Source organism: Dromiciops gliroides, chromosome 2 (genome assembly GCF_019393635.1).
Source record: "Dromiciops gliroides isolate mDroGli1 chromosome 2, mDroGli1.pri, whole genome shotgun sequence".
In the NCBI taxonomy this organism is placed as follows: domain Eukaryota; kingdom Metazoa; phylum Chordata; class Mammalia; order Microbiotheria; family Microbiotheriidae; genus Dromiciops; species Dromiciops gliroides.
This window is the reverse complement of record NC_057862.1, coordinates 437,183,599-437,211,488: the sequence shown is the minus strand read 5'-3', so window position 1 is coordinate 437,211,488 and position 27,890 is coordinate 437,183,599. Positions and strand designations below refer to the sequence as shown.

The following is a 27,890-nucleotide window of genomic DNA, read 5'->3' as shown; positions in this document are numbered from 1 at the left end:
ACAATAACCTTGTAAATTAGGTACCATTATTATCCCCATTTTACAACTGGGGAAACTGAGGCAAACAGAAGTTAAATAACTTACCCAGGGTCACACAGTCTGAGGCTGGATTTGAACTTGGATCTTCCTGAGGCTAGGCTCAGACCTCTATGCACTATGGTGCCACCTAGTTGCCTCTGTTGTATTAAGTGAGCATTTACTATATGCCAAGCACTGTGCTAAGCTCTGAACATAAAATAGAAAAATTGAAACAGTCTCTGCTCTCACGGAGCTTGCATTCTAATTGGAAGCAAGCAACTTCTCACTTGTGTATATTATCCCAGACTGTCCCTCCTGTCTAGAAGTCATTCCATTCTCATCTTTGCCTTTCAAAATTCTTAACATCCTTTTAAGGTTCAGTTCAAGCATCACTTCCTTCATAAAAACTTTCCTAATCCTCCAGCTGAAAATGTGCTTTATCTCCATCCTCAAATTTCCTTAGAACATTTTAGCTGGCTCTCTCTTTGCCACCACTAGACCCCACATTCTTTTATAGTTATCTGCATGCATGCCCTGTTTCCCTCCCATCTCCAATAACATATAAGTTTGTTTGAAGGCCGGAACTGTCTCATCAAACAAACAAACAAACAAACAAGCCATCAAATCCCAGTGCCTAGCACAGTATTTTGAACAAAGCAAGCATTATGTTTGATGCATTGAATTAAATGGAATGCAATCATTTGAAGAAACATGGGAAGTTTTACCTGTAGGAGAATGGACTTAGAGAAGCTAAAATAGTTATATTTGCTATGCAGCCACATGGAAGAGGGATTACATTTGTTCCACTTTATCCCAGAGGGCAGAACTAGGAACAATGGGAGGGAGATGGAGAGGCAGACTCAATGTGATGTTAGGAAAAATTTCCCAGTGGTTAGAGTAATCCACTGCTAAATCAATTGCCTTGGGAGTTAGCGGGTTTCCCGGTCCCCCCCCCCAACCAAATATTAGTTTTCAAGGGGAGGCTGCATGACTATTTCTCAGAAAAGACATAAAGAGGCTTTTTGTACAAGTATGAGTTGACCTAGATTCTCTGTTATTTTCAGGTTCTTAAGTTGGGGTAATATTTACAAAATTACATTAAAGACAAAAGTGTTACAGTTATCAATAATAATGTCAATAACTAACATTTACATAATGCTTTAAGGTTTTCAGAGCTCTTTACAGTTATTATCCTCATAACAACCCCAGGAGGTGGGTGCCGTTATGATCCCCATTTTACAGATGAGGAAACTGAGGCAGACAGAAGTTATGTGACTTGCACAGGATCACATGGTTATTAAGTGTCAAAGGCAGGTTTTGAGCTCAGGCCCTCTTGACTCCACGTCCAGCACTCTATTCCCCACATTGATTAAAGTAATCACATGAAATATTTCAGTGAGTTTTAGTTTTATAATTATTTACATGAAATGTTTTGTATGTTTCTCCTGGCTCTTAGAACTGTTATTTCTGGGGGTTGGGAATCAGAGAGCAGAGATTAGAAGTATATTCTTATTTTTAAGAGAGGAAGAAATGTACTTTCCTTGGACTAGATCAAGGGTTCTTAACCTGGGGTCCATGGACCTGCAAGGTGTCTGAAAATAGATTTCAGGGGAGCCTGTTAATTTGGATGGGAAAAATGCATCTATATTTTTACTTATCTTTGTTTTCCTTTGTAATCCTATGTATTTTATTTATACATTGAAAACCCTAAGCTGAGATGGTGCCCATAGGCTTCACCAGACTGTCAGAGGGGTCCAGGACATGAATAAGGGGAAGCATCTCAGTACTAGATGGTCTTGGAGGTTCTCCAGTGTTCTATGATCTATGCACTTTCATCAAAGTGTCACACACGAGTCCCATTTCTGGGAGATAGAGTGTGTTTTGAGTGCCTAGATTTCAAGTGCAGAGCATTTATAAGAAAACCTCAACTGGACCAAATTCTAGTATAGAAAATGTGCCTTGGTAAGCCTTCACTTAGTCTCTTTTGGTATTAGCATGTCACACAGACTTTGTCAGAACACTGTCTTACTGTATGTGGGTAGGAGTGTATGTGTGTGTGTGTGTGTGTGTGTGTGTGTGTGTGTGTGTTGGGTTGAGGAATGATTACACCTATGATTTCTTCAGTGCATAAGGTGAGGACACTCACCCTGTTAACATATATCAGCAATCCTTCATTAACTTAATCTAAGAGAGTTGCCTGAGGCTCTGACAGGTTTAGGTGATTTTCCCATGATCACAGACTGCTAGCATATGTCACAGAGACAGGATTTGAATTCAGGTCTTCTTGACTGTAAGACCAGCCCTCTGCCCATTATATCAGGCTGATGTTTCCATAGAAGTGCATTTAGATTTTCAGTATTCTTTTCTTTGAATGACTGCCTGAACCTGGTTCTCCATTGCATAAATGTGAGCCTGTCAGTTGGATGCCCTGATTACCACTTGGAGACCCCTGGACAATGACAAGGCCATGCAACTTTTGGAATGTCAAGGCAGGGACAGGTGGGCTTCAGGGCTTTTAAGCACATCATCTGAGCAGGTGTGTAAGATCTCAAAACATAAATAACCCAAACTTCCCAGAGCTAGAATTGGATGAATTGACTAAATGGGAAAGAATAGCCAAGGAAAATAGAAATAATCAGAGATGTAGGGAATGGGGTTTGGGGGGGGTATTATTTTAGTTATTGAAGTCGGGGGAGGATGGCTGTGGAGACAATAGGTTAACAACCAGCCTCTGGCTGGATAGAATCATGGGATGTGGGCTTATTCTCACCAATGGAAAACTGAAGGTTGCTTCAGAAATGAAAAGCAGAGCCCGTTGCCATGATGAGGTAACAAAGTATAGAAGCATAAATGGCATCTCGGAAGAGGCCCATTCCCTGATGGTGACTCTATAGAAGAAAGTATCAGTAACCTCCAAATATGATATGAGAAGACACAACTCCCTACCACAACCTGCTCCCTTTGTCAAATTGGGTTGGGGAGGGATGGGAGGGAGACGCCTGGTGTAGCGGATAATCCTCACGCTCTTCCTTACAGCATTTTTGCTATGATCACCAAGATTTATAATTTCACATTTATCATGGAAATAAAATATTTCCATTTGGCCTTTCACATAAAGCCAGTGTACAGCTTTGATGACCTTATTCTTTACTGAGATATAAAAAAGAACTTAAATCCATGCTGTTGACTTCCTGGCCAGACACAGTTGTGGTTTTCCAGCCAGTCCCAGCTGTGACTTCTCAGCCAGACCCAGCTGTGACTTCCCGGCCAGACCCAGCTGTGACTTCCCGGCCAGTCTCAGCTGTGGCTTCATCTCAGCCTATGGAAGCTGGACCTTTGCAGGGGTCTTTTTTATCTATGTTGCCTGTTTTCAAGGAGGATTCCAAAGCCCTTCATGTAAGTTATTTCCTGAATCTCAATGGGTCCTTGTGGACATAGTTATACACATGATTCCACATAGAATGGAAGCAAGTATTGTCATTTGCATCCTCTAAAATCCCATTCCTAAAACCTCGACTATCCTGTCTTCTCTGCCTAGCTACTATTCTTTATTATCTCTTCCCTGTATCTACTAATTGTCTTCTTTCCCTCCTTCACAGAGACTTCATAAAAAATTATAACCACCATTTATATAGTGTTTTATAGTTTTCAAAGCCCTTCGCATATATTATTTTATTTGATCCTCAGGGCAATCCTTTGAGGTAGGTGTTGTTATTATCCCCATTTTACATATAAGGAAACTGAGGCTGAGAAGTCCAGTGACTTGTCCAGAGTCACATAGCTGAGTAACTGCTCAAAGCAAGATTTTAACTCAGGTCTTCCTGATTCCAAGTCATTCTGCCATATGGCTACCATCTAGAGCAAACTTTGCTTTTCAGTAAAGCACAAATATTTACTCTTCATTGTCTCTCAAACATTTGTACACAGCACATAGTAACTGTTGGGGCCAAATTTAATATAGGGAGACATCAGTCATGTCTCTGTTATTTCATTCTTATGACACTGTGCCTTCTGCTGGATGGTTTCTAGGGGTTTTTTGAATTGAATTTAATTGAATTGATGACTTCTCCTCTAAGTTTGTCCATGCCCATGTTGTTGGTTTTCGAATATAAGAGCCAAGGAGGTCATCTTAATAATGGTTAGCATTTACTTTGTGCTTGCCACTATACTGAAAGCTTTACAAATATGATCTCATTTGATTCTCACAACAACCCTGGGAGGTAGGTGCTATAATTAGCTCCATTTTACAGTCAAGGAAACTGAGGCGGATGGAGGTTAAGTGACTTAACCAGGATCATACAGCTAGGGTCCAAACCTGGATTTGAACTCAGGTCTTCCTAACTATGCTGCACCGCCTAGCTGCCTCATCTTCCTCTTCTGTGACACACCGATCATTCATTTACACAGGGGTTTCAGAAATGCTGCTTAGTGTTAATAATTATGAAATGTCCATATTGAAGGGGGCTTCAGAAATCCTCAAGTCCAATCTGTACCTGAACAGGGATCCCCTCTAGGACACGCCTGACAATGAGCACCCAACTCTCAAATTTTGCGATTCTGTGGTACTGTGACTTCCATTCCCTTGTTTCATATAGTGGGTTCCAACTAACTATGAACCATTTATAAGCAATCCCTCGGGGTACAGAGATTGTTCTCCTTGGTTCGGAAAACAGAAGCAAAAGTAGGGATTAGTGGTTCTATCTTTTTTATTTGTCCTTTACCAACACTTTATTGGAGTGCTAACAGTAGTCTTATTCCTGCCTTGATTTTCCTCTTGCCCTCAACATAAGGGTTTTTTAAGTCTTTAAAAAAATTATTTTAGTATTCATTGCTAAGCTGAAGCTTACACTTCCCTTTCATGCTCCTGATACTATTCTTACAGAATTTTCCCTTTCTTTTGTATGCATCTTTCTCACCTGGCCTTGATTCCATCTTTGACAGAGATATTTTTAAAATCCATGGTCAATGAATTCCCTATGAATCTACACAAGTACCCTTAGACATCCCTTTTCTTTCTCATTGGTATCCTTTATGTGTTGTGTGGCACTGTGGCAGAGTGGGTAGAGAGCTACCTACAGAGTCAGGAAATCCTGTGTACCCACCAGTCCCACTTCTGAGTCATACCGGTGTGACTCTAGACAAGTGACTTAGTCTCTTAGTCCCTAAAGCAACTCTAAAATACTAAATTCAGTTGAAGGTGCTAATCAACATTAGTAAAGAAAAACCCTTAACAGGAATTCCTTCAATGATGAAATCACAAGTCTCGTGCAAAAGAAAAACAAAACCATATTGTGTCATAATTTCATTCTTGAGATCTTCCTATCCCTCTTGGGTTGATTTATCCTACAGAATTCTAGATCATGGGGTCCTATCTATATTTTCTCTGAACTGGGTGAATGCCCACACTATGCACCAGGCACTGTGCTAAGCACTATGAGTACAATGACAAGAAGAAAACAATCCCTACCTCAAGGATCTTATAGTCTATAGGAGTCTTCGATTCTGTGAAATACAGATCCCGGGGCAGATAGGTGGCACAGTGGATAAAGCACCAGCCCTGGATTCAGGAGTACCTGAGTTCAAATCCGGCCTCAGATACTTGACATTTACTGGTGGTGTGACCCTGGGCAAGTCACTTAACCCCCATTGCCCCACAAAAAAAAAAGAAAGAAAGAAATACAGCTCCCATTCTCAGGCACCCTCTTATTAGCTAACTGTTCACTCTTCAAATACACCTGTCTTTTCTGGGGTCTCTTTAGGAATAGCAATCACGAAAATGTGATCCCCTCCCCTAAGAAATTCAATCTCTTTCCTAGGATTTCATAGTTTTAATAATGCTTTCTTTCTGACTATAGAATTTGTTTTTATCATGAATGAAGAAGTGGGTATTGGTCATCTGGTTATATTGTTGATGAGATTGACAAATAGTTGTCTCAGCCACACCTAAATAAATAGCCACAACTATTTATTCCTTCTTCCTCTGGTCATTACCAAATTTACTGTCCTAAGGCAACTACAGATTCACAATATTCATCCCAGTACAAGATGAGGTATATCCCTTGGAGTTCCTTCCCAAAGAGTCTAACTCTCAAAACTCTTTCATATTCTGTTCTTCCCTTTCACACCCCAACCCTCCGTACCCAGGTTAGTATTCCCCATTGTTTCTTCAAGATTATTTTCAGTCAAAAGACCTGGGTTCCAATCCAGCCTCTGCCACTTACTACCTATATACCTTGGGCTAGTCATTTAACTTCTTTGGACCTCAGTTTTTTCAGATGTAAAATAAGAGGTTTGCACTAGATGCTCTCTGAGATCTCTTCTAGTTCTAGAACTATGATTCTCTATGATTTCATCTTCTAATTTGTTTTTTCTTTGAAGAACTTATTCCAGTCTTTCTTTTTAATACTTTATTTTTTCTAATTACATGTAAAAATAACTTTTAACATTTATTATTTTAAAAACTAAGTTCCAAATTATCTCCACCTCCACATTGAGAAGGCAAGCAATTTGCTATAGATTATACATGTGCAGTCATGCAAAACATTTCCATATTAGTCATGTTGAAAAAGAAAACATGGACCAAAAAAACCCCCGACAACCCCTCACCCCCAGGAAAATAAAGAAAGTGAAAAATAGTATGCTTTGATCTGCATTCAGACTCCATCAGTTCTTTCTCAGGAGGTGGATAGCATTTTTCATCGTAAGTCCTTCAGTATTGTCTTGGATCACTGTATTGCTGAGAATAGCTAAGTCATTCGCAGTTGATCTTTGTACAACATTGCTGTTATTATGTACAATGTTCTTTGGTCTGCTCACTTCATTTTGCATAAGTTCATGTTTGTCTTTCCAGGTTTTTCTGAAAGCATCCTGCTTGTCACTTCTTTTTTTTTATTTTATTTTAATTTTAATTTTTTAGTGAGGCAATTGGGGTTAAGTGACTTGCTGAGGGTCACACAGCTAGTAAGTGTTAAGTGTCTGAAGCCAGATTTGAACTCAGGTACTCCTGACTCCAGGGCCTCAGCTCTATCCACTGCGCTACCTAGCTGCCCCCTGCTTGTCACTTCTTATAGCACAACAAGACTCCATCATAATCATATACCACAATTTGTTTATCCATTCCCCAATTGATGGGAATCTCTTCAATTTCCAAATTTTTGTCACCACAAAAAGAACTGCTATAAATATTTTTATATATAGGTCCTTTCCTTTTGTTTTTATCTCTTTGGGATACAGACCTAACAGTAGTATTGCTGGGTCAAAGAGTATGCACAATTTTATAGCTCTTTGGACATAGTTCCAAATTGTTCTCCAGAATATTTGGATCATTTCACAACTCCACCAACAGAGCATTAGTGTCCTAATTTTCCCATATGCCCTCCAACATTTTTAAATTTCTTTTTCTGTCATATTAGCCAATCTGATAGGTGTGAGATGGTACCTCAGAGTTGTTTTAATTTGCATTTATCTAATTAATAGTAATTTAGAGCATTTTTTCATATGACTATAGATAACTTTTATTTCTTCATCTGAAAACTGCCTGTTTATATCCTTTGACCATTTATCAATTGGGGAATGACTGGTATTCTTATAAATTTGATTCAGTTCTCTATATATTTGAGAAAAGGACTTTATTAGAGAAACTTGCTGTAATATTCCCCCCTCCCAGTTTTCTGCTTCCCTTCTAATCTTGGTTGCATTGGTTTCTAGCAAAACAAACAAACAAAAAACTTTTGTGCAAAACTTCATTTAATGTAATTATGATTATCCATTTTACATCCTGTAATATTCTCTATCTCTTGGTTTGTTCATAAATTCTTCCCTTATTCTTAGATCTGCTTATGGCATCACCTTTTATGTCTAAATCATGTGCCCATTTGGACCTTATCTAGGTATATGGTGTGAGATATTGGTCTACACCTAGTTCCTGTCAAGCTGCTCTCCAGTTTTCTCATAAGTTTTTGTCAAATAATGGATTATTCTCCCAAAAGTTTGCTAGGCTGGTAGATCAAGAAACTAGCGCTAGGGCCCAGAAGACAAGGAGCTCCCATCTCTTTGGGGACGAATTTTCTCTACTCATACAAAAGCTGACTTCCAGAGCTTAGCCTACCCTGTCTGGGAATCAAGAGACCTAGATTTTAACCCTGGATCTACATTAACTTACCCAAGGTTTCCACTCACTTTTTCTCTTCCAATTTCAGTTTCCTCGTCTGTCAAATGGGAAAAATCCCATAGGATTGCTATTAGAAGAAAATGAGTCGATGGTGCAGTGGATAAAGCACCGGCCCTGGATTCAGGAGTATCTGAGTTCAAATCCGGCCTCAGACACTTGACACTTACTAGCTGTGTGACCTTGGGCAAGTCACTTAACCCCCATTGCCCCACAAAATTAAAAAAAAAAAACAACAACAAAAAAAAGAAGAAGAAAATGAGTCACCTCCCACTTGCCCAGGGTCATTCAGCTAGTTAAGTGTCAGAGGCTGGATTTGAACTCAGGTTTTCCTGACCTAGGCCTGGCACTTTATCCACTGTGCCACTTAAATGCCCTGATGTCCTTTATAAATGTGCCTTAGTCATCTACAACAGGGCCAAGACTTCACTTCCATCACTTCTCCTGACATTTAAATTTAATGATCTTGCAACATTGCTCTTTAATCTTCTGGCCAACTAAGTCTGACATTTCATCATTTTTGTACTTCCTTAATTAAGAATGAGGTATCCTTAATGCTATTAAAGACATTTCCATGCATTCCAAATGATGACTGTTCTGTGAGTCCCACTGAGTTCTCTGGGGACTTGGGGCATGGGTATAGTGGGCTAGCGAACAGATCGAATTAATTGTGATAGGGATAAAAACTATTGAAGATATACTAGGCAGAGCAGCGGTGCACCTGCCTAGGTAAGTTCGTTACTTTCCCAGGTACCAAACTCTCTTTGCAGTGGTGAGGAAGGCAGGTGAAAAGGAAAGCTTGAAATGCAGGAATATTCATTTCCTGTTTTTATTGTTGGTTCCTTAATGACCTCCTTTTCAAAGCTGCCGAAGCAAGCCAGTTGTCATGGAAACATGGATTGACGTGCAGGGAATAGGTACACAATGTGTTTCTTTGTCATGTCCAGCTCAACGGGCTTGTCCTCTGCTCAGATGTGTGAATTTATGTGAAGAATTAAATATTAACCAGATGCCTTAACCTAAAGAGAATCAGAAACATAGAGTTAAGGGGCAGATAAAAGGTTCAAAGGCAGGTGGTAGAGATGTTCAGAAACCTCCATTGTAGGGAGGCAATGGCCTGCCTAACCATTAAGAGGATTATGAGACCCCACTTTTCTTCCTAAATATGTTCCCAGAAAAGTTGTAGGTTAACTAAATTTCATAGATAGAATAATATTTTTTAAAATGCAAGTCTCCTATTTAAAGGAAATGCTCCGGGGGCAGCTAGGTGGCGCAGTGGATAGAGCACTGGCCTTGGATTCAGGAGCACCTGAGTTCAAATCCAGCCTCAGACACTTAACACTTACTAGCTGTGTGACCCTGGACAAGTAAGTCACTTAACCCCAATTGCCTCACTAAAAAAAAAAAAACAATTAAAAAATAAATAAAGGAAATGCTCTGGATGTTTTTTTCTTTTGAAGTGAAGAATCTATTTGTAACACGAATATTTGCCTCCTAACTTCTTTATTTTGTAGGTTTGGGTTTTCATAAGTTGGGTTGTTTTAAAGCGAGTCCACCTTGGTTTTCATCCAAACCTCATAGGGTCCTAGGAACATGACCCTCTTTTTCTTTGGGGGTTTGGGTTTGGGGTTGTTGTTTTTTTTTTTTTTGGTTATTTGCCTTTTTTGCTGTTGTTGATCTACGTCATTCTTCCTGACTCCTCACATAGTCTTTGGCTGACCTAATTTTATAATCTTAGGATCATAGATTGTTAGTGCCATGAGGATCTTGAGAAGCCATATAGTTCTTTTTACAGATGAAAAAACTGACATGCTGAGTGCAAAAATGAGCTGGAGAACCAGGACTACAAGCCAGTCTCCTGACTCTAAGACCAGTGTGATTTCCATTCAACCTCAATGCCCCTTGCAAATACCCCCAGCCAAGGAAATCTGAAGGATCTGTTGGACTCCGTCCACTCTTGCCCTGATAAATTCTCTTAGTTTGACATCAGAGCCAAAATTCAGTGGGCCTAGGGCCTAGAACTCTAACCCAGAGGAGACTCAAACTGATGGGTTCAAATAATGGCTCTGCTTTAATTTCCTTATCTATTAAATGGGTAGGTTGGACCAGGTAACCCACAAGGCCCTGTATCAGGATAAATCTATCACCCCATGGTTCTAATCAGAAAGGCTTGACTGAAGGCAGGGTTGAGTTGCTGCCACCCTGCTCAAGAGCTTGGGAGGGTCTTATGAGGAGGCAGTGAGGCCTCAGACCAGCCACAGAGTTCTTGAGCTTGCCCCCCTTTCTGCTGGTAAATTCCTGATGGGTTGGGAACCTCTGACCTAGTGGATAGACTTCCCCAGATCCTGGAAGCCTGGTCCAGGTATTACTGCTGCCTGTCCTGCTTGGGCATTTATGGGGAAGAATGGGGGATGGGCGGGAACCCATGAAATCCCCCACTGAGTCAGCATGGCTGGCAGTCCATGACTTCTTTTCTTGTCCTGACCCTGTATTTTCTTAAACCCTCAGAAAATGAGTTCCGGGGTGAGCTGCTGAGTCAAAGGTGGACCCACGGAGAAAAGATCAGCAGCTGCGAGAGCACAAAAAGCATACCCGGCAAACTGAGCAAGGTGAGGAGAGGAAGGTGGAGGGGACCCCCATCACAGAATCCCCTGAGCAGAACAGGGGCTCCCTCGGGCCCCCCTCCATGGGGGGCCTGCCAAGGTCATCCTTCAGATCCCTATGGAGAAAGCCATTACAATCATTGTTGTAATGCCCAGATAGCCAATACCCCCAGTGTTAGGGAGAATGACAAAAGGGGAGTAGCTCGATTCATGAGCTCAACACCTTTTAAGTTAAAAGAGGACCTTGGAATATTACACAGCAGCTGACAGTAACCTTTTCACAGTGTTTTTCAATCACAAAATACACGTAAAGTGAGAAAGGCCTTGTAGATGTCATCTTGTGTAGCCCCTTTCATTAAGACAAAGTCTGCTCCTAAGCCGTGCCAATGCATTTCCTTCTCTTATTAATCTCTCCAAGGAAAGAGACCCCATAGCTTCCATTAGGAAACATAAAAACACCCATAATAGATGTATAACAAACCTCTAATAAACCTACATAGCTGATGACAAATTTCACTCCTGGAGACTCGTTCTCTAACATTTTGACATTTCTAAGTATGTCTCCAAATGTGGGGCAGCTAGGTAGCATATTGAATAGATCAATAGACTGGGAGGTAGGAAGTCCTGAGCCCAACTCCCGGCTTAGGTGCCTACTAGCTATATGACTCTCAGCATCTCAGCCTCAACTATTTTGTAAAATTTAAGGCACTATATAAATACTGACCACCACCAGCATTGTTACCACCACCACCATCATCATCAACAACCCCCCATCCTCACCAGTGATGTAGATTTCAGCAAACCATCCATGTCTGCATGTCTGCCCAAAGTTGTGACTTCAAATCCTGCTTTTGATACTTAAACTATCTATGACCTTGGGCAAGTCACTTAATCTTTTTGGGCCATGTTTCCTTAATCTGTAAAATGAGGGAGTTAGACTATATGGCCTCTAAGGTTCCTTCTAGTTCTAATTCCATTATCCCATGATCCTCCATAAATCAGCTACAAGAGACCCACACAACATGCTGTGGGCTTTTCTGAAGCTCCCTTGACCCAGGAAACAAAAGAATTTCTTGTCAAATCTGAGACCCTTGGGCCACAGGATGTACCCCCTTTCTCTTGTTCTGTCCTCAGTGGAGAAAAATATGCAACAGCAGCAAGGGTCAAGGCCTGTTCATCCCCAGGATTGGTCAGGTCTTATGTCCTGAGATTGCATTCCCAAGAACTTCCTGGCTTTCCTTGTGGAATTCTAGTTCAGGGGGACCTGTAGAATTCACAATCTCATAGTAAGGCTGGACTTTCCAACATGCAAGTGATACATCCACCTCTATCTTTGCTTGTGTGATGTGAGATTTCTGATAAATGCCTTTTACAGACTTGCCAGTGAAGCATCCTTTAACTCTTTGTAGCCACAAGCAGCTCCTCCTCACTTTGGTTTGTTTTTGTTGTTCAGTCATGTCCAACTCTTCATGACCCCATTTGGGGTTTCTTGGAAAAGATACTGAAGTGACTTTCCATTTCCTTCTCCAACTCATTTTGCAGATGAAGAACCTAAGGCAAACAGGGTGAAGTGACTTGCCCAGGGTCACACAGCTAGTACATGCCTGAGGCCAGATTGGAACTCAGGAAGATGAGTCTTCCCAATTCCAAGCCCACTGAGCTACTTAGCTTCACTCTTCATTTTGGTATTTGATTTTGTACTTCAAGGAAATGTGATTTAATCAGCAGACATGTTTCCTTTCTAGATGCAGACAAATCTCTCCATACCTGAAGAAATATTTTTCTAGTTGGCTGAGGCCACCTCCACCTTCCCAAGCCCCCCTCCAGAAAACCCCACCAAATTATCTGCTTATGGCTAATCCTCTGAAGTCTTCTCCAAATTTAATGAGGCTTTTATGTGAATGTAAACATATAGTACATCTCTGAGCCCTTCTATGGTGGCAGAACTTGAAAAAGCTTGACCTCCATTGGTATTACCTTTGGCCACCAAAGGAAATGAAGTTAACCCGGCGACACTTGCTCTTGATCAACTTAGAGTCTTCTAGGGGGCACAACAGATACAGCCCTGGGCCTGAAGTCAATAAGACCGAAATTCAAATCCCACCACAGGCACTTAGTATCTGTGTCACCCTGGACAAGTCACTTCACCTCTGTCTGACTCAGTTTTCTTGACTGTAAGATGGGGATCATATTAGCACCAAGAGGATCAAATAAAATATTTGTAAAACACTTAGAATACTATGTGGCACGTAGTATGCACTTAATAAATGCTTATTTCCTTCCTTCCATAGTAGCTTATGATAGCCACTTTCCTAAGTGCTCAAAAACCATCAACTTAATAGGGTTCTTCTTGCCAATATGAAACATTTGACTTTCATTTTCAAAATAGGTTTTCTATCTCTGCAGGATTGACCCCTTTCTTTTGTGTGAGGTGGGGTGGAATGGTAAGAAAGTGGAGGAAAGAGATTGCCAAGGAGAGGAAGAAGGCTAATAATTCCCTTGAGCAGCATTTATACTTGCAAAAGACAGGCCAATGATATTGCTGAGAGATGAATGTAGTCATGCTTTGAAAATAGTAGATGCTCAATAAATACTCATGGATTGATGGAGTGTTGCAGGAAGCAACCCATGGCTTCAGCTTAGACATTCACTTTGGGAGGGAACTGTTTGAGAAGAAATGGGAATAACACCTAAATGCCACTTAAAAATAACAAAGTGGCTTTGGTGATGGGGGAGATTGAGCATAATGCTTAGGGTGTTTTTTAAAAAAATTATTTAAGAGGAAATGGAGTAGGAATCACCAGAAAATTATTAAGACTTTTTTTAACTTCTGAGGGTAAAATATTTGAACAGAAATCTGGATCATTTCCTAAGAAGGCAAAGTATAATCGTTGAATTGCAATGTTGGAAGATAACTCACTTTATGAGTCTGCGTATCCATGAGCTGAACTGTTTCCATGTCTTCCCTCCCGGGCCAGGGCTCTGTTCACTGTGCCACTTAGCTGCTTCTAGGGTTGGTTGATCAAGAACAAATGTTGCCAGGTTAACTTCATTTCCTTTGATGACAGAGGCACTAGATGAAACCCAGGGTCATTTCCACTGAGGTTTTCTTCCAGTGCCTCATCTTGGCATAGAAGTGACTCTGGTGGCCAAAGGTTACTCCACTAGAGATCAAGCTTTGGCAGTTAATGCCAGTGCAGAAGGGCTAAGAGATGCATGTTTTCAACCTATTCAAGATCAGAGAAGACATCAGCAGATCAGCCTTAAATTGGCAATTTGGGGAGGCTGCAAGTTTTCTGCTGATTTCACAAATACCTACTGAGAAAAATGTTCCAAACCCAGACAAGAAGACCCTGGTAAGACAGTGGTTCTGGTATCTTAGAGAAAAGATTACTTGACAATTCAGATGTTCCAACTGATGGGGTGTAGTGAGATGGAGCATGGGGTTGTGGTGTAATACTAGGGAACAAACTTCTTGAATCCCAGAGTGAGAAGGTACCTCAGAAGTGATCTGATCTAACCCATACATGAATAAAAATCTCTACAACATCTCCAATGAGTAGTCCCCCAGCTTCCCCTTGAAGATGTTCCATGATAGAGAGCTTAAAACAACTCATTCCACTTTTACAAGGTAACCCAGGTTCACCACCTTGATCTTTGTTCTTTCTCAAATCCTTCCTCCTCCAACATTGAATAAGTTGCCAAGATTTATTGGTTCTGTCTCTGTGTTGTCTCTTACACCTGTTCTCTTCTCTCTACTTGCATTGCCATTGCTCTAGTTCAGGTCTTCATCACCTGTGGTCTGATACAATAGCATCCTGATTACTGGCTCCCCTCCATTATTTAGGTGTGTGCTGTATCCTTCTTAAACAGTTTGTTAGATTTCCAATGTGAGCAACTTTACCTCAAAAAATCAGCAAATACTACAAAACAGCATTTGATTTATTCTTTTGTTGATTGTTTAGGCTTAACAAAATGATGGTGAAAATGTTAATTATGACAAACTTAAAAGGATGTCATGCTACATGCCCTTCTCCCTTTCCAAGAGCTGGTTGTTAAACATTTACTAGCACACCCCTGATTACAATTCACCCCTTCACAATCTGGCTCCTACCCACCTTCCCAGTCTTATTTCATATTACTCTGACGTAATCCACATTTCAGCCAAAATGACCTACCAGCTATTCTTAAACTCTACATTCCATTTTCCAGTTCTGCTTTCATACTGGTTCTCTACCATGCCTGGAATGCCCTCCTTCCTCACATTCAACCCTTAGCAGCATCCTTAGCTAACCATTATGCTTGGCTTATGTGCTACCACATTTACAGGGCTTTTTCTGTTCCCCTGTTTGTTCATTCGTTCTCCCTCCCTCTATTTGGATACTTATCCATTCTTCAAGTTATATCCTCCATCAGAATGTAAGTTCCTTGATGGAAAAGGCTATTTTTTCATTTTGGTCTCTGTATCCTCAGTGCCTAGAACAGTGTTGTGCATGTATAGACATTTAACATCTGTTTAATTGGATTGACATATTAGATAGTTTTCTCTTATATCAAGTAAAAAATCTGCTTCTCCTAAATTTCTCCTTCTGGCTTTTAATTGGGCTGCCTAGAGCCAAGGAGAACAAGGTTGTTGGGTTTTTTGTGTTTTATTTTGTTTTTGTTTGTTTGTTTGTTTTGGTGAGGCAATTGGGGTTAAGTGACTTGCCCAGGGTCACACAGCTAGTAAGTGTCAAGTGTCTGAGGCCAGATTTGAACTCAGGTCCTCCTGATTACAGGACTGGTGCTCTATCCACTGCACCACCTAGCTGCCCCTGAGAACAAGTTTTAATCCCTGTTCCACATGACATTCTTTTAATTATTTGATGATAGCTATCATGACCCCTTTAAGTGTACTCTAGGATAAAAACTCCTGGTTCCTTCAAATAATCCATATGAGTAGTCTCCTCATCATATATATTGCATTATAGCTTGTCAATATTCTTCCTAAAAGATAGTACCTAACATAATACCCCAGAAGAGGTCTGACCAAGACTGTTGTTTTCCCTTTGTTCTCAAAGAGGACCATGACATCAGAGTGATGTCATGATTTGCAATGAATTGGATTTAAATGAGGCAGGGCTGTGCAAAGTCACCAACCTCACTCTCTCCTCCAGAGCCATCTGGGTCCAGTAGCAAAATATAGATAAGGATGACTGGAGATGGCCCTGGATTTTTTTTTAAGACAATTGGAGTTAAATGACTTGCCCAGGGTCATACAGCTAGTAAGCATCTTAGGTGAGATTTTAACTCAGGCTCTCCCAACTTTAGGGCCAGTGCTCTATCCACTGCACCACCTATCTGCCCCTCTAGCCAAGACAGAGTACAAAGGAACTGTCACACCCTTTATTCTGGACATTTTACCTCTAGCAGTGCAGCCTAAGAGAGCACTATCTTTTGGGTACTACCATGTCACATATTAACTTGTGTTGACCTTATAGTACATTAAATTCTCCAGACCTTTTTTTTTCATTCAAATTGCTGTCTGGCCACTTACTTAAAATATTGCAATTTTATTGTCACAACTAGGAGGAGTAGTGGATAGTAGCGCCTGGCCTGGAGTCAGTAAGACTCATCTTTATGAGTTCAAATCTGGCCTCAGACACATACTAGCCATGTGATCCTAGGCAAGTCACTTAACCTTGTTTGCCTCAATTTCCTCATCTGTAAAATCAGCTGGAGGAGAAAATGGCAAGCCACTTTGCCAAGAAAACTCCAGAGTGTCACAAAGAACTGGGCACAACCGAAATGACTGAACAGCAACAACAATTGTTCCAGAACGTTGGGATGGCTAAATGATGCATTTGTGCCATTAGTTTTTAGCAAATGACAACTGACAGATCAGCTTCATTAGAGTATTTATTAGACACATGTAATTTTTCAGTTGATGTGTGCTCTGATCTCACACTTAGAAATGTTAGAAGAAATCTTACCCATGAATTAAAGAATACCACAGAAGGGTGTCCTTTCTGCAACTCAAGGAGGAAGCAAAATATCTCCTATTAGTTTATTCTATTGCAAACTGGTCTCACAGTGGGTGCAATGTCAGGAGGATTTAAATCAGCAAACAAGTAGAGCCCTAAAGGAAGTGAGGAAAGTCACAATGTGCTTATAGAAAAGCAGCCAGGAGAAGGGGACGGCAGGAAAGACTTTCAGATATATTTGCTTTTTCAAGAGAAAAGATGTCCAGCCAGGAGCCAAAGCTTTCTTTTAGCAACTATGGAGAGATAAGGGAACAAAATAGGTTCTATTTGTAGAAAATATTTATTACTAAAAAATATTCATAGTAGATATAAATAGCTTCATGATGTTTAATCCTAATTTGTTTATCAATATCAGGAAGAGAAAAGATTGGAGAAACTATGTGAGGACGTAGAAAAGGAGACATTGTGGAGTGGGGCTGACAGGATCATAGATTTAGAGCTGGAAAGCACCTTAAGCAGAGGTGTCAAACTCATTACCACAATGGGCAAATGACCTTCCAAACCCCTAGTGCTGAGAACCCGTTTAAAATGTAATTGGGAAATGTTTAACAAAATAAATGAATATACAGTACAAAAGAGATAATGTTAATTTGTGGTTTTCTTAGTCAATATATGGCTAGAGGGATCTGTTTCTCTTTGAGTTGATAGTACTGCCTTAGAGGAAATGTAATTCTACCTCCTCATTTTACAGATGAGATAAACTGAGGACCAAAGAGGCTAAGTAATTTGCCCAAGGTCACACAGATAGTCAGTGGCAGTACCAGGATTTGATCCTTAGTCCCCTGAACCCCAATTCAGTGTTCTTTCCATGGGGAGAATACAGTATAGATAGGAAACATCATCACAAAAAAATCATGAATTTGAAAGTAAATTAAATGACTTGATGTACTGAATAAAATAAACAGTGCCTTGTCTGCAACAAAGAAATTTTATAAGCAACTGAAAGAGGTTTTCTTGAAACTTGGAAATGCACGTCCCTGTCCACTGGCATTGTCCTCCAGCAGTGAGGTCACCTGCTATAGCCCCTTCTTTAGTTATAATGTATAGCTAGTAGCAAAGGCAAGCTCCACACCATTGTTTTCTCCTTTTTTTGTCATTTTGCTGCCTGGGGAATAGGGTGGTTGAAGCTGATGGTTATGAAAGCAGGGTCCTGATGTCTTTGATTAAAAGATGATGGCATGTCAACTTCTTACCTCACTCTCTGCTAATGTCTCTCAGACTCACTTGCTGCCTTCCTACCCAACAGAAGCTGTCAATTAGAGCCAATTGAAGAATGACTTAGTAATTGGGGCAAAAGGTCCCCCTAGAGTCAAGAAAATGCATCTTGCTCCTTTTCTTTTCTGACCCTAATACTTGGTTACCTTGTCTACTGAGAAGAGAGGAGGTGCCAGATCAGGACTCTCTTTTAGATTTTAGCATGGCAGATATCCAGTAACACACAGGAGACAATATTTGGGGAAAGGGCAATGACATTGTTGGGTGGCTAAGATGGTTATATACCAGTTAGCAGAATATGACCTTCTAAGAAATTGAGCTAGAGACCTTAATGCAAAGAGGTTAATTTAATCTCCTAGGTTCCACTGAGACTTGCTAGAATGTGTTATATGACTTGTATATGGAAAAGAAAAGTTATCCCTTGTTCAAGGGGTATAGACTAGGGTTAAAAGGTGGTAAAGTGGAATTGTATTTCTACATATACAAAAATCCACTAATTTAAGATGGGGAGGGGAAGGGAGTGGGAAGGAATATGGCAAATAGCATTTCAGTGGGAAAGAAAAGACCAAGAGACTTAAATGATATTGACATCAGGATATACTACATACTGCTAGGCCAAAAGGAAGAAATGGATAATGATTTTCTTTCTTTTGGGGGGGGGGGAGTGAGGCAATTGGAGTTAAGTGACTTGCCCAGGATCACACAGCTAGTAAGTTGTCAAGTGTCTGAGTCTGGATTTGAACTCAGGTCCTCCTGACTCCAGGGCCAGTGCTCTATCCACTGTGCCACCTAGCTGCCCCATGATTTTCTTTTGAAGATTGCAAAGAAATCATGGGGGCAGGATATAGTTGTGATGGGGAACCTTCAACTACTGTAACCTATTTACTCTGTATCTATCTTTTTCTATGTGCCTCTCTTCTCTCTGTCTCTGTCTCTCTCTCACACACATACACACAAATATATACACATTGTTAATAAATTCTTGCTTTGCTAATAATTCTATTTTTTGTGGCAGAGGACAAGGGAGATTGCTATTCTGAGTCTGATTCTAACCAATACAGAGAAACTAGGTGAAGTGAAAATAAATGGAACCTCAGGAGGAAATGATCATACCACTGTAGAGTCAGTCAGTCAATAAGAATTTATTAAGCACTTACTGTATGCTGGGCACTGTGGTAAGTACTGGGGATACAAAGAAAGGCAAAATCAGTCCTTGCCCTCCAGGGAATCACAACCTAATGAGGAAGACAACAAACAAATATATACAAACAAGCTATATATAGGATGAGTAGGAAATAATTAACCAAGGGAAGGCACCAGAAGTAAGAAGGATTGGGAAAGGCTTCCTATTGAAGGTGGATTTTAGCTGGGACCTAAAGGAAGCCAGGGAAGCCAGAAGGCAGGGATGATCAGAAAGAAATAAAGCATGATAGTGGGAATGGAAGGATTAAGTGAGCGTTTTTTTTTTTTTGAGGTTGGGGAAAACTTGAATATGTTTGGAGACAGTAGGGAAAGAGCCAGTATACAGAGAGAAGTTAAAGATAAATGAGAGAGCTGAGGTGACAGAATGGACACACAATCTATTGGAGGAAATAAGACGGAATGGAATTGCAGATAGATGAGTTTGCTTTGGTAAGGAATAGTGGAAGAAGCCAGGATGAGGAAGAGGGAAGAAGAGGAGGATCTCAGTGAATGACCTCATTTTTTCATGCAAAATATGAGACAAAACTGGCAGCTGAGAGGATATGTATAGTAAGCAATGGGAAATTTGAGGAGGGATGAAAAGGTTTGGAAGAGCTACTGTGGAGAGTGGGTTGATAAAGGAGATGTAGAAGGATTGCCTAGTAGCAGTGAGGGCTCATTTGACATTATGTAACATAAATTTTTAGTGGACCCAACCAAAATAGTTGCACGATTTTCTCCAGCTTTATTTAGCAACACCCATGTAGTAATAAAAGCAGAATATAATGGGAAGGAATGATCTAAGGCTGAAATTTGGCAGGGTACAATCAGTGATATGATAGGAGGGCCAAAGACTCAAGAGATGAAGATAGTGTAGAGTTGAACTGGTTCATCAGAGGGTCGTTATGGGGGAAAGAGGAGAGAGTTGCTAGTACAGGAGTGAGAAAACCAGCCACAGTCTGGCTTGTACCATGAACTTTGAGAAAGTGGATTTAAAAGTTGGGAAAAAGAACAGGAAGAATTCCATGGTCTGAGATTCTGTACGAGAAATTAGTTTGAGTTGGGAGTCTCTTAACTCAGTTCTAAGGACAATTATAAATGATTGCAAAAAGGAAGGACATGAATCTCTAGAGACCAATGTAGTTATACAAAGAGTTGACTGATTAGATTTTTTAAAATTTTATTTAAAGTTTTCAGTTCCAAATTCTATCCTCTTCCCTGCCCCGTCCTCCCCCTCCCTAAGCAATCAATATAGCATATACAAGTGCAATTATGTAAAACATTTCCATAGTAGTCATTTCGTATAAGAAGACTCAAATAAAAGAAAAAACGTGAAAAAATAGCATGCCGCAGTATGCATTCAATCAATAGCAGTTCTTTCTTTGGAGGTGGATAGTGTCCATCATTAGTCCTTTGGGATTGTCTTGTATCATTGTATTGCTGAGAATAGCTAAATCATTCATAGTTCTTCACTGAAAAATATTGCTGTTAGCATGTACAGCATTCTTCTGGTTCTGTTCACTTCACTATATATCAGTTCACGTTAGTCTTTCCAAGTTTTTCTGAAATCATCCTGCTTGTCATTTCTTATAGCACAGTAGTATTCCATTACAATTATATACCACAGCTTGTTTAGCCATTTCCCAATTGATGGACATCCCTTTGATTTCTAATTCTTAGCCACTACAAAAAGAGCTGCTATAAATATTTTGTACAAATAGTTCCTTTTCCCTTTTTTGTATCTGCTATATTTTTAAAAGATGTACAGATGTAGGAAACAATGCCAGAGACATGCAAAAAATCCTGCAAAGAGTAGCATAATACCATCTAATAATGTCAAAAGTGGTATCACGTGATGCGTATGATCAATGCTGAGTCAAAAAGAAGACTTTGGGCTTTTTAACCTATATGAGTAAGAGGAAGAATAATTGAGAGAAGACTATTGCTTAAGGGTGGATGGGATGATTATAACTGAGGATGAAGAGAGAGAAGTCAGAACTCCTCAACTCTTATTTTCTTTACATTTTCTTTTCTTATAAGGAGAGTGATCTTAATACTGGGAAAGATATGATTAAATATCAAGATAAGTAGTAAGGGAACATTTAGATCTGAATGAAAGAACCAATGGCAGTGAAAGAACTTGCAAGTTAATTTCTGGGCTGCTATAAACTTTGAACAAAATCCTAAAGAACTAAAGAGATGTTATAAGACTGGAGACTGGTTAATGTTTTCAAAGCAATGGAAAAATATAGTTCCTTCAAATTTACCTGCCAACTCCCCTTTCCTTTTTTCTCTTGTGTCTCTTCTTTCTTTGTAGTCTGCACGTAATAAACACATTGCTTTTTAATTAAATATATATATATATATATATATATATATATATATATATATATATATATAGTTCCTTCTAATTAAGGACAGAGAGCTTGATTTAAATTCTTGGCAAAATCCTAGAAATCATCATTAAAGGCATACTTTCTGAGCAGTTCAGAATACTGCCTAATTTCTTCCACATGTCAGCCTTTCAAGCAGTTAAAGGCAGAAATAATTTCCTCATATTCCCTTCTCCAGACTAAGTATCCCCAGATCCACAAACAAAGCTTTTGAGACTCTCCACCACCACCCACCTTAGCCTCTAGGACCTGTTGTAAATTTCCTTTACTCAACTTTCCCATTCTTGTTCCATCTTAATGCTCCCTGTTTAATTCTTTTCATTATTTCTCTTGCTCCTTTATAGTGTGGCATTTTTAAAGGCTCAATCTAGGGCTCTCTTCTTTTCTTACTTTGCATTATCCCTTAGAAATATCTTCCATTATCATGGATTCAACTATCACTTCTGTATAAATGACTTCTAAATCTCAAAAACCTAGAATCTTTAGAGGCAGATGTTTTATCAGAGATCATCAAACCTAACCAAGATCTCTCAGCATCCTTGATAAATTGTTATTTATCCACTGCCTGAAGACCTTTAGCAAGGGGCAACCCATTCCATCCAAGGCAATGCATTCCAGTTTTGCATTACTCTAACTGTTATAAAGGTTTTCCTTACTTCAAACTGAAATTCACATCTCTGTAACTTCCCTACATACATCACTCTCTAGCTCTGTTCTCTGGAGCTCAAAATACTCTCCACAGTGCTTTTCCACTCCACTTGGTAGATTTCCTCACATGAGGAAACCTATTCAAATCATCAGATTTAAAATTGAAAGACACCTTAGAGATCAGCTAGTCTAGTGCTATCATTGGACAGATTAGGAAACTGAGCAAAGCTTTAGCTATACTTAGTTTTTCTACTTTTTTTCCTGGGACATTCTTGCCTTTTTCTCAGATATGACATTAGTTTGCTCAGCTGCCTTTGGGGCAGATTAGAAGATTTCTACCCAAACTCTAATGCAAACAGAAGCTGCCCTCAGCAGTTGTCTGAAAGATCTTAGATATACAACTTCCAGCTATTTCTATCCCTCCAATTACTCCCCTCTCTTCTCCCCACTGACAAGACATACTGTGCCTTTTACTCTTGTCCTGTTGTTTTACTAGGTCAGTATCTTCTAGGATCAGGAGGGGCTCACGACAAAGCTATGTTTCCCACAGAGCTCTGGAAAACTGGTGTGGGTCTTGTTATTGCTCTAAATAGAAGGGCCTCTCCCCTTGGTGCTATCTGGACAACTTTGGAAGAGGATCTGTTTCCTCTGGCTGATCTCACATGAAAGAAGGCTTACTCACTTCCCTGAGGAAGTGTGAGGTAGTTCAACTGAGGGTGGAGTTTGCTAGAGTGAGGTTAGTGCTCTAATGAGGACCCATGAGTAAAACAAAGTTTCAAAGAAAAAAAAAACATAACCTTTGGGGGGGAAGAAAAATTTAAACTGCAAATAAAAATATATAATTCATTAAATTTCTTATGTTTTATAGATATTTGAATATGCAATAGTACAATTCAAGCCAGAATATGAAAACCAGAGAAAAGTATAGTTATTCAGTTCAATTAACAAATAATTATTAAATGCCTACTACATGCAGAGTGCTTTGCAGGCAGTGGATGGGGGAGAGCTTCAAAATTTAGATGAGAGTAATTGCCTTCGTGGAAAAAAATCCAGTAGGAACACAGGCACATACATTGATAAGTATAATACTAATTAATTTTTGTTGTTGTTGTTTTAGAGAATTGCTTCCCCCCGCCCCATGTGAATCCAAGGAGTAGAGAAAATTAGGAAAAACTTCATGGGAGAAATGGCATTTGATTTTGGCTTTATAGAATAGGTAGGAATTCACCAGGTGAAAAAAGTAGAGGGAAAATATTGCAGATATAAGGGTCAATGTGAGCAAAAGATCAAAGGTGGGAAAACACAGGACATATTTGGGGATAAAGAGCAGCCCATTTTACTGAATTATAGATTCATTTTATGACTAAAGACTGGAAAATTGGGGTGACATCAGAACACAGGGTGTCTTGAATGGCAGGTAAAGGAAGCTTAGCTTTGTTCAATATGCAATAGAAAGCCACCAAAAATTTTTGAGCAAGGGTACCTGGGCCTCAATTTTCCCATCTAAAAAATGATTAGATTGGACACAATAATCTTTAAGCACCCCTCTTCAGCTCTGAATCCTATTAGGGTGACCAGATTTGTGTATGAGGAAGATTAGTCTGGCAGCAATAAAGAGCAGAGGTGTTGGGCATGGGCCCATAGACCACATGTGGCCTACAATACTTCCCAGTGCAGCTGAACCAAAGTAATATGTACCTGGGAGATATTTAACAAAATAAAATACAATGAGACATAGATAACAATGCATTTTAAAGCTAAGCCAATACAGGAATCTTCATGTATGATTTAGTGGCCCCTGATATCACTGGTATAGAGGATGGATGGATGAGAGTCAAAAGACCTATTAGGAAGCTATTGCAATATTCCATCCAGGTGAGTGGTGGTGAAGTTCTATATTAGGGTGGTGGTAGTGGGCCTAGAAATGAGGGAACATGCAGGAAAGATATTGCAGAAGTAGAAGCATTAAGGCTTGTTTACTGACTGGATATGAGAGATAAGAGACAGGGGAGATCCAAAGATAGCAATAAGGTTCTAATCATGGATAAATGGTAGTGTCACCGGTAAAGAGAGTGGTCAGAAGGAAGGACAAATCTAGGGGAAATCTATCAGTAAATATTGATTACCAACTACATATCAGCTACTATGTTCCAGACACTCTATTAAACACTGGGAACATGATGACAAAAGTGAAACACTCTCTGCCCTTAAGGAACTTACATTCTATGGGAGAATCAGCATTGACACACAGAGAAATAAAAATATATGCACATTAAATATAAAGTATTTGTCTAGAGGAAGAAATAATAAATTTGTATGTAGATGTGTTAAATTCAAATTGCTGGTGGAGAATCCAAGCAAAGATTTCTTGTAATCATCTGGAGAGTCAACCGTGATTCTCAAAAGAAGAGGTCATAGTGAATGACACCAATTTGAAAGTTATCTGTGTAAAGATTATAGTTGAACTTAATGGTAGAAAATTGGATTTCCAAAGAACAGATATTAAAGAAAGAATAGAAAAAGAACCAGGCAAGAGTCTTGGATAGGACCCTCTTTTAGCATTCAAAAAGAGATGAAGGAATGATTGATTTCTGAAATCAAAGGAGGACAGAGGACCCAGGAGGAGGATCTGGTCAAGAGCATGAAATATTGCAGAAATACTAAGGCCCCAGAAGAAAGTTTCATTTCTTTCAATGATTAGGAGGTTTTTGGAAACCTTTGAGAGAGCAGTTTTAAAAGGGATAGAAATGAAGGCCATATTGCCAAGGGTTGAGGAGTGAGTAGGTGGCAAGATAGAGCAGGCAATGGGTTTGCCATTGAAGTTTGCCAAGAAGTTTGACTTTGAAGGGGAAAGAGAGAACTAGCCAGTAGTTGATTGAGGTCAGAGGGTCGTAGGAAGGCTTTTTACATTTGAGGAGGCATGAGCATGTTTGTAAACAGATAGAAAGGAACTAGTAGAGAGGGTTTATTGAAGACTTCCTTCAAGAATCAACTAACATCTAATCTTCAGCAAGAAGTCTTTCCCAATCCTTAATCTTAGTGCCTATTCTATGAGGTTATTTCCAATTTATATTGTACATGTCTTGCTTGTACATAGTTCTTTGCATGTTGTCTCTCCCATTAAACTATGAGCTTCTCAAGAGAAAGCACTATCTTTTGCCTTTCTTTGCATCTCCATAACTTAGCACAGTGTCTGACCCTTAATCTGTGCTTAATGAATGCTTATTGACTTGTTTGTTGACTTAATTGTGGAAAATGAATGAAAGTAAGGGAACAATTGCTGGAGCAAGATTCTAGAAGTTATAGGTGATCGGGTTGAGGGTTAGGGTAGAGTATTGAAACTTAATAAAAAAAGGAGAGATATCTTTTCTTCTGTGACTGGGAGGAAGGGAGAAAGGAAGTGATTGTTATAAGAAGTTTTGAAAAGCAAAGTAGGAAAGATAAGAGAATTTCTGATAAATTACCAGTCTTTCCAATGAAGCAGGATGTAATCATAAATCATTCAACAAGCATTCATTAAATACCAACTATCCACCAGGAACTGTGCTGGGTACTAGAGATTTTCTTAAAAAGTCATCTTCTGCCTGACTTAGTATGTAGGTTGGGGATCAAGTTGAAAGTTCAAGAAGAGAGGAAAAAACTTAGAACATCTCTATAGAGAATGAGAGGGAGTCAGTCAATAAGAACAACATAGGAGGATCACTGAAGTGTAGCAAAGCCCAGCTAAAACTATACATCATAGATTTAGGGATCAGTGAGCTCAGTTTCACAATCTTATCCAATAATACCCAGATGTTAGGCAGCAAGATGGGGAAACAAAATGGTGGGAATTAACCAGGAAAAGAATATTAGCAGATCAGGAATGGCAAAATGAGGGATTCTGGGTGGTAAATAAAATGGCAGACCATTAGGTCAAGGCTGTGTATGAATGCACTTGAATTCAGAGTGAGGAAAATAGACTGGAAAAAAGGAAGGAGAGTCAAGATGCCCCTGATGAAGCTTAAGAGCAGCTCAAATATGACTGAGGGAGTGGTAGAGATAGTCAACTTGTAGGCTATGATCAGAGAGTGGGATCTGGAGGTGGTTCTGTCCTGTGAAACAGTGAATTCTGAAGTGTGACTATGCTGGTAAGCTCCTTGAGGGCAGGGGCTATCTTTTGCCTCTTTTTGTATTTCCAGTGCTAAGCATAGTGCCAAGCTTATAGTAGGCTCATAATAAATATTGATTGATAGTGTAGGTGAAACAGAGTAGAGAAGAAGATCACTGGGGCTAAGGAAATTGAGAAATGGTGTGGACAGGATTTCAGAGGTATCATCAACATGCTAAAGTCCTTTGAGTATGAGGGCAGGTAAGTGGGAACTTGAAAAAGTGAAGAGATTGTCCAGGAGGTCTGCCTTTTGGGGTAGACATCAACACCATGAGGGTTCTAGGATGATGGGGGATGACACATATTTACAATGGGAGACATAATTTAACCAATCAAACGGTTATTTAGAACCTACTGATTGGTGATATAACAGATTGAACAGACTGTAGAAATAGAAGTTATTTTGATTTGAGACACAGGAATGGTTTGGCAGCCTGGTGTATTGTGTTAATAGAGACAACGGTGGGGAACAAAGGATGTGCCAAACCTTCCACTTGCTCTATTAGCTGAAGGTTGTGGTGGAGAATTGAGGAGAAGTGGCCTTCCATTAGAATGAATTCCAGGGGCAGCTAGATGGTGCAGTGGATAGAGCACTGGCCCTGGATTCAGGAGGACCTGAGTTCAAATCCGGCCTCAGACACTTAACACTTACTAGCTGTGTGACCCTGGGCAAGTCACTTAACCCCAATTGCCTCACACACACACAAAAAGAATGAATTCCAAAGGATGTGGTGGCATCATGTTTCAGTTAAATAGAGAAGGCAGAAGGAGAACTTGATAACAGTAGAGTAGGGGACTCTTTGCTAGATAGAGTACTAGACTTGAAATAAAGGAGACAAGTTCAAGTCCTGAACCAGATGCTTATTAGATTTGGGACATTGGGTAAGTTGCTTAACCTCTCTCAGTTTCTTCATTTGTAAAATAAGGGTAATAATAATTACTGTCCTGTAGGGTTGTTGTAAGGATCAAATGAAATAATGCATACATAGGACTTTACAAACCTTAAAGTGATATATAAATGTTGTTATTATTAACATTAATTATTATCACCCAACAGTTCTTCCCTCCCCCATCCCCCATTGTTCTTGAAATTAAGCAAGCAACTAATAATACAAATAACCGGCCTAAATTTAAGACGTATTTCCCTCCCAAATCTTTAACTAAGGAAACCAAAATACAGAAGAATAAGAGAGCAAAAAGGATTAATTAATAACCCTGACAGGTAGTCATTCAGCCTCTGTTCAAACATTTCCAGAGATAGGAAATTCACAAAGCAGAATGTTACATTTTTGGATGTGTCCAACTTTTAGAAAATTCTTCCTTAGACTGGGCCAAAATCAGCTCCCTTGTAACTTCAGTCCCTGGCCATGGTCCTGCCATCTGCAGCTGCACGGAATAATTCTCGCATAGCACAGCCCACCAAATACTTCAAGGCAGTTATCATGGCACCATAAGTTTTCTCTTTTCCCATCTAAACATTATCATTTCCTTCAA

The 27,890-nt window shown here is 39.7% G+C and overlaps 1 protein-coding gene across 1 annotated transcript in view; it reads left to right on the top strand.

Moving 5' to 3' along the window:
• The window catches only part of MYT1 (myelin transcription factor 1), a 185,792-nt gene that overhangs the window by 48,520 nt on the left and 109,382 nt on the right, over positions 1–27,890 (top strand). Inside the window, 1 exon segment of the mRNA XM_043987748.1 lies at positions 10,694–10,794. The gene's annotated coding sequence lies outside the window, so the exon portion shown is untranslated.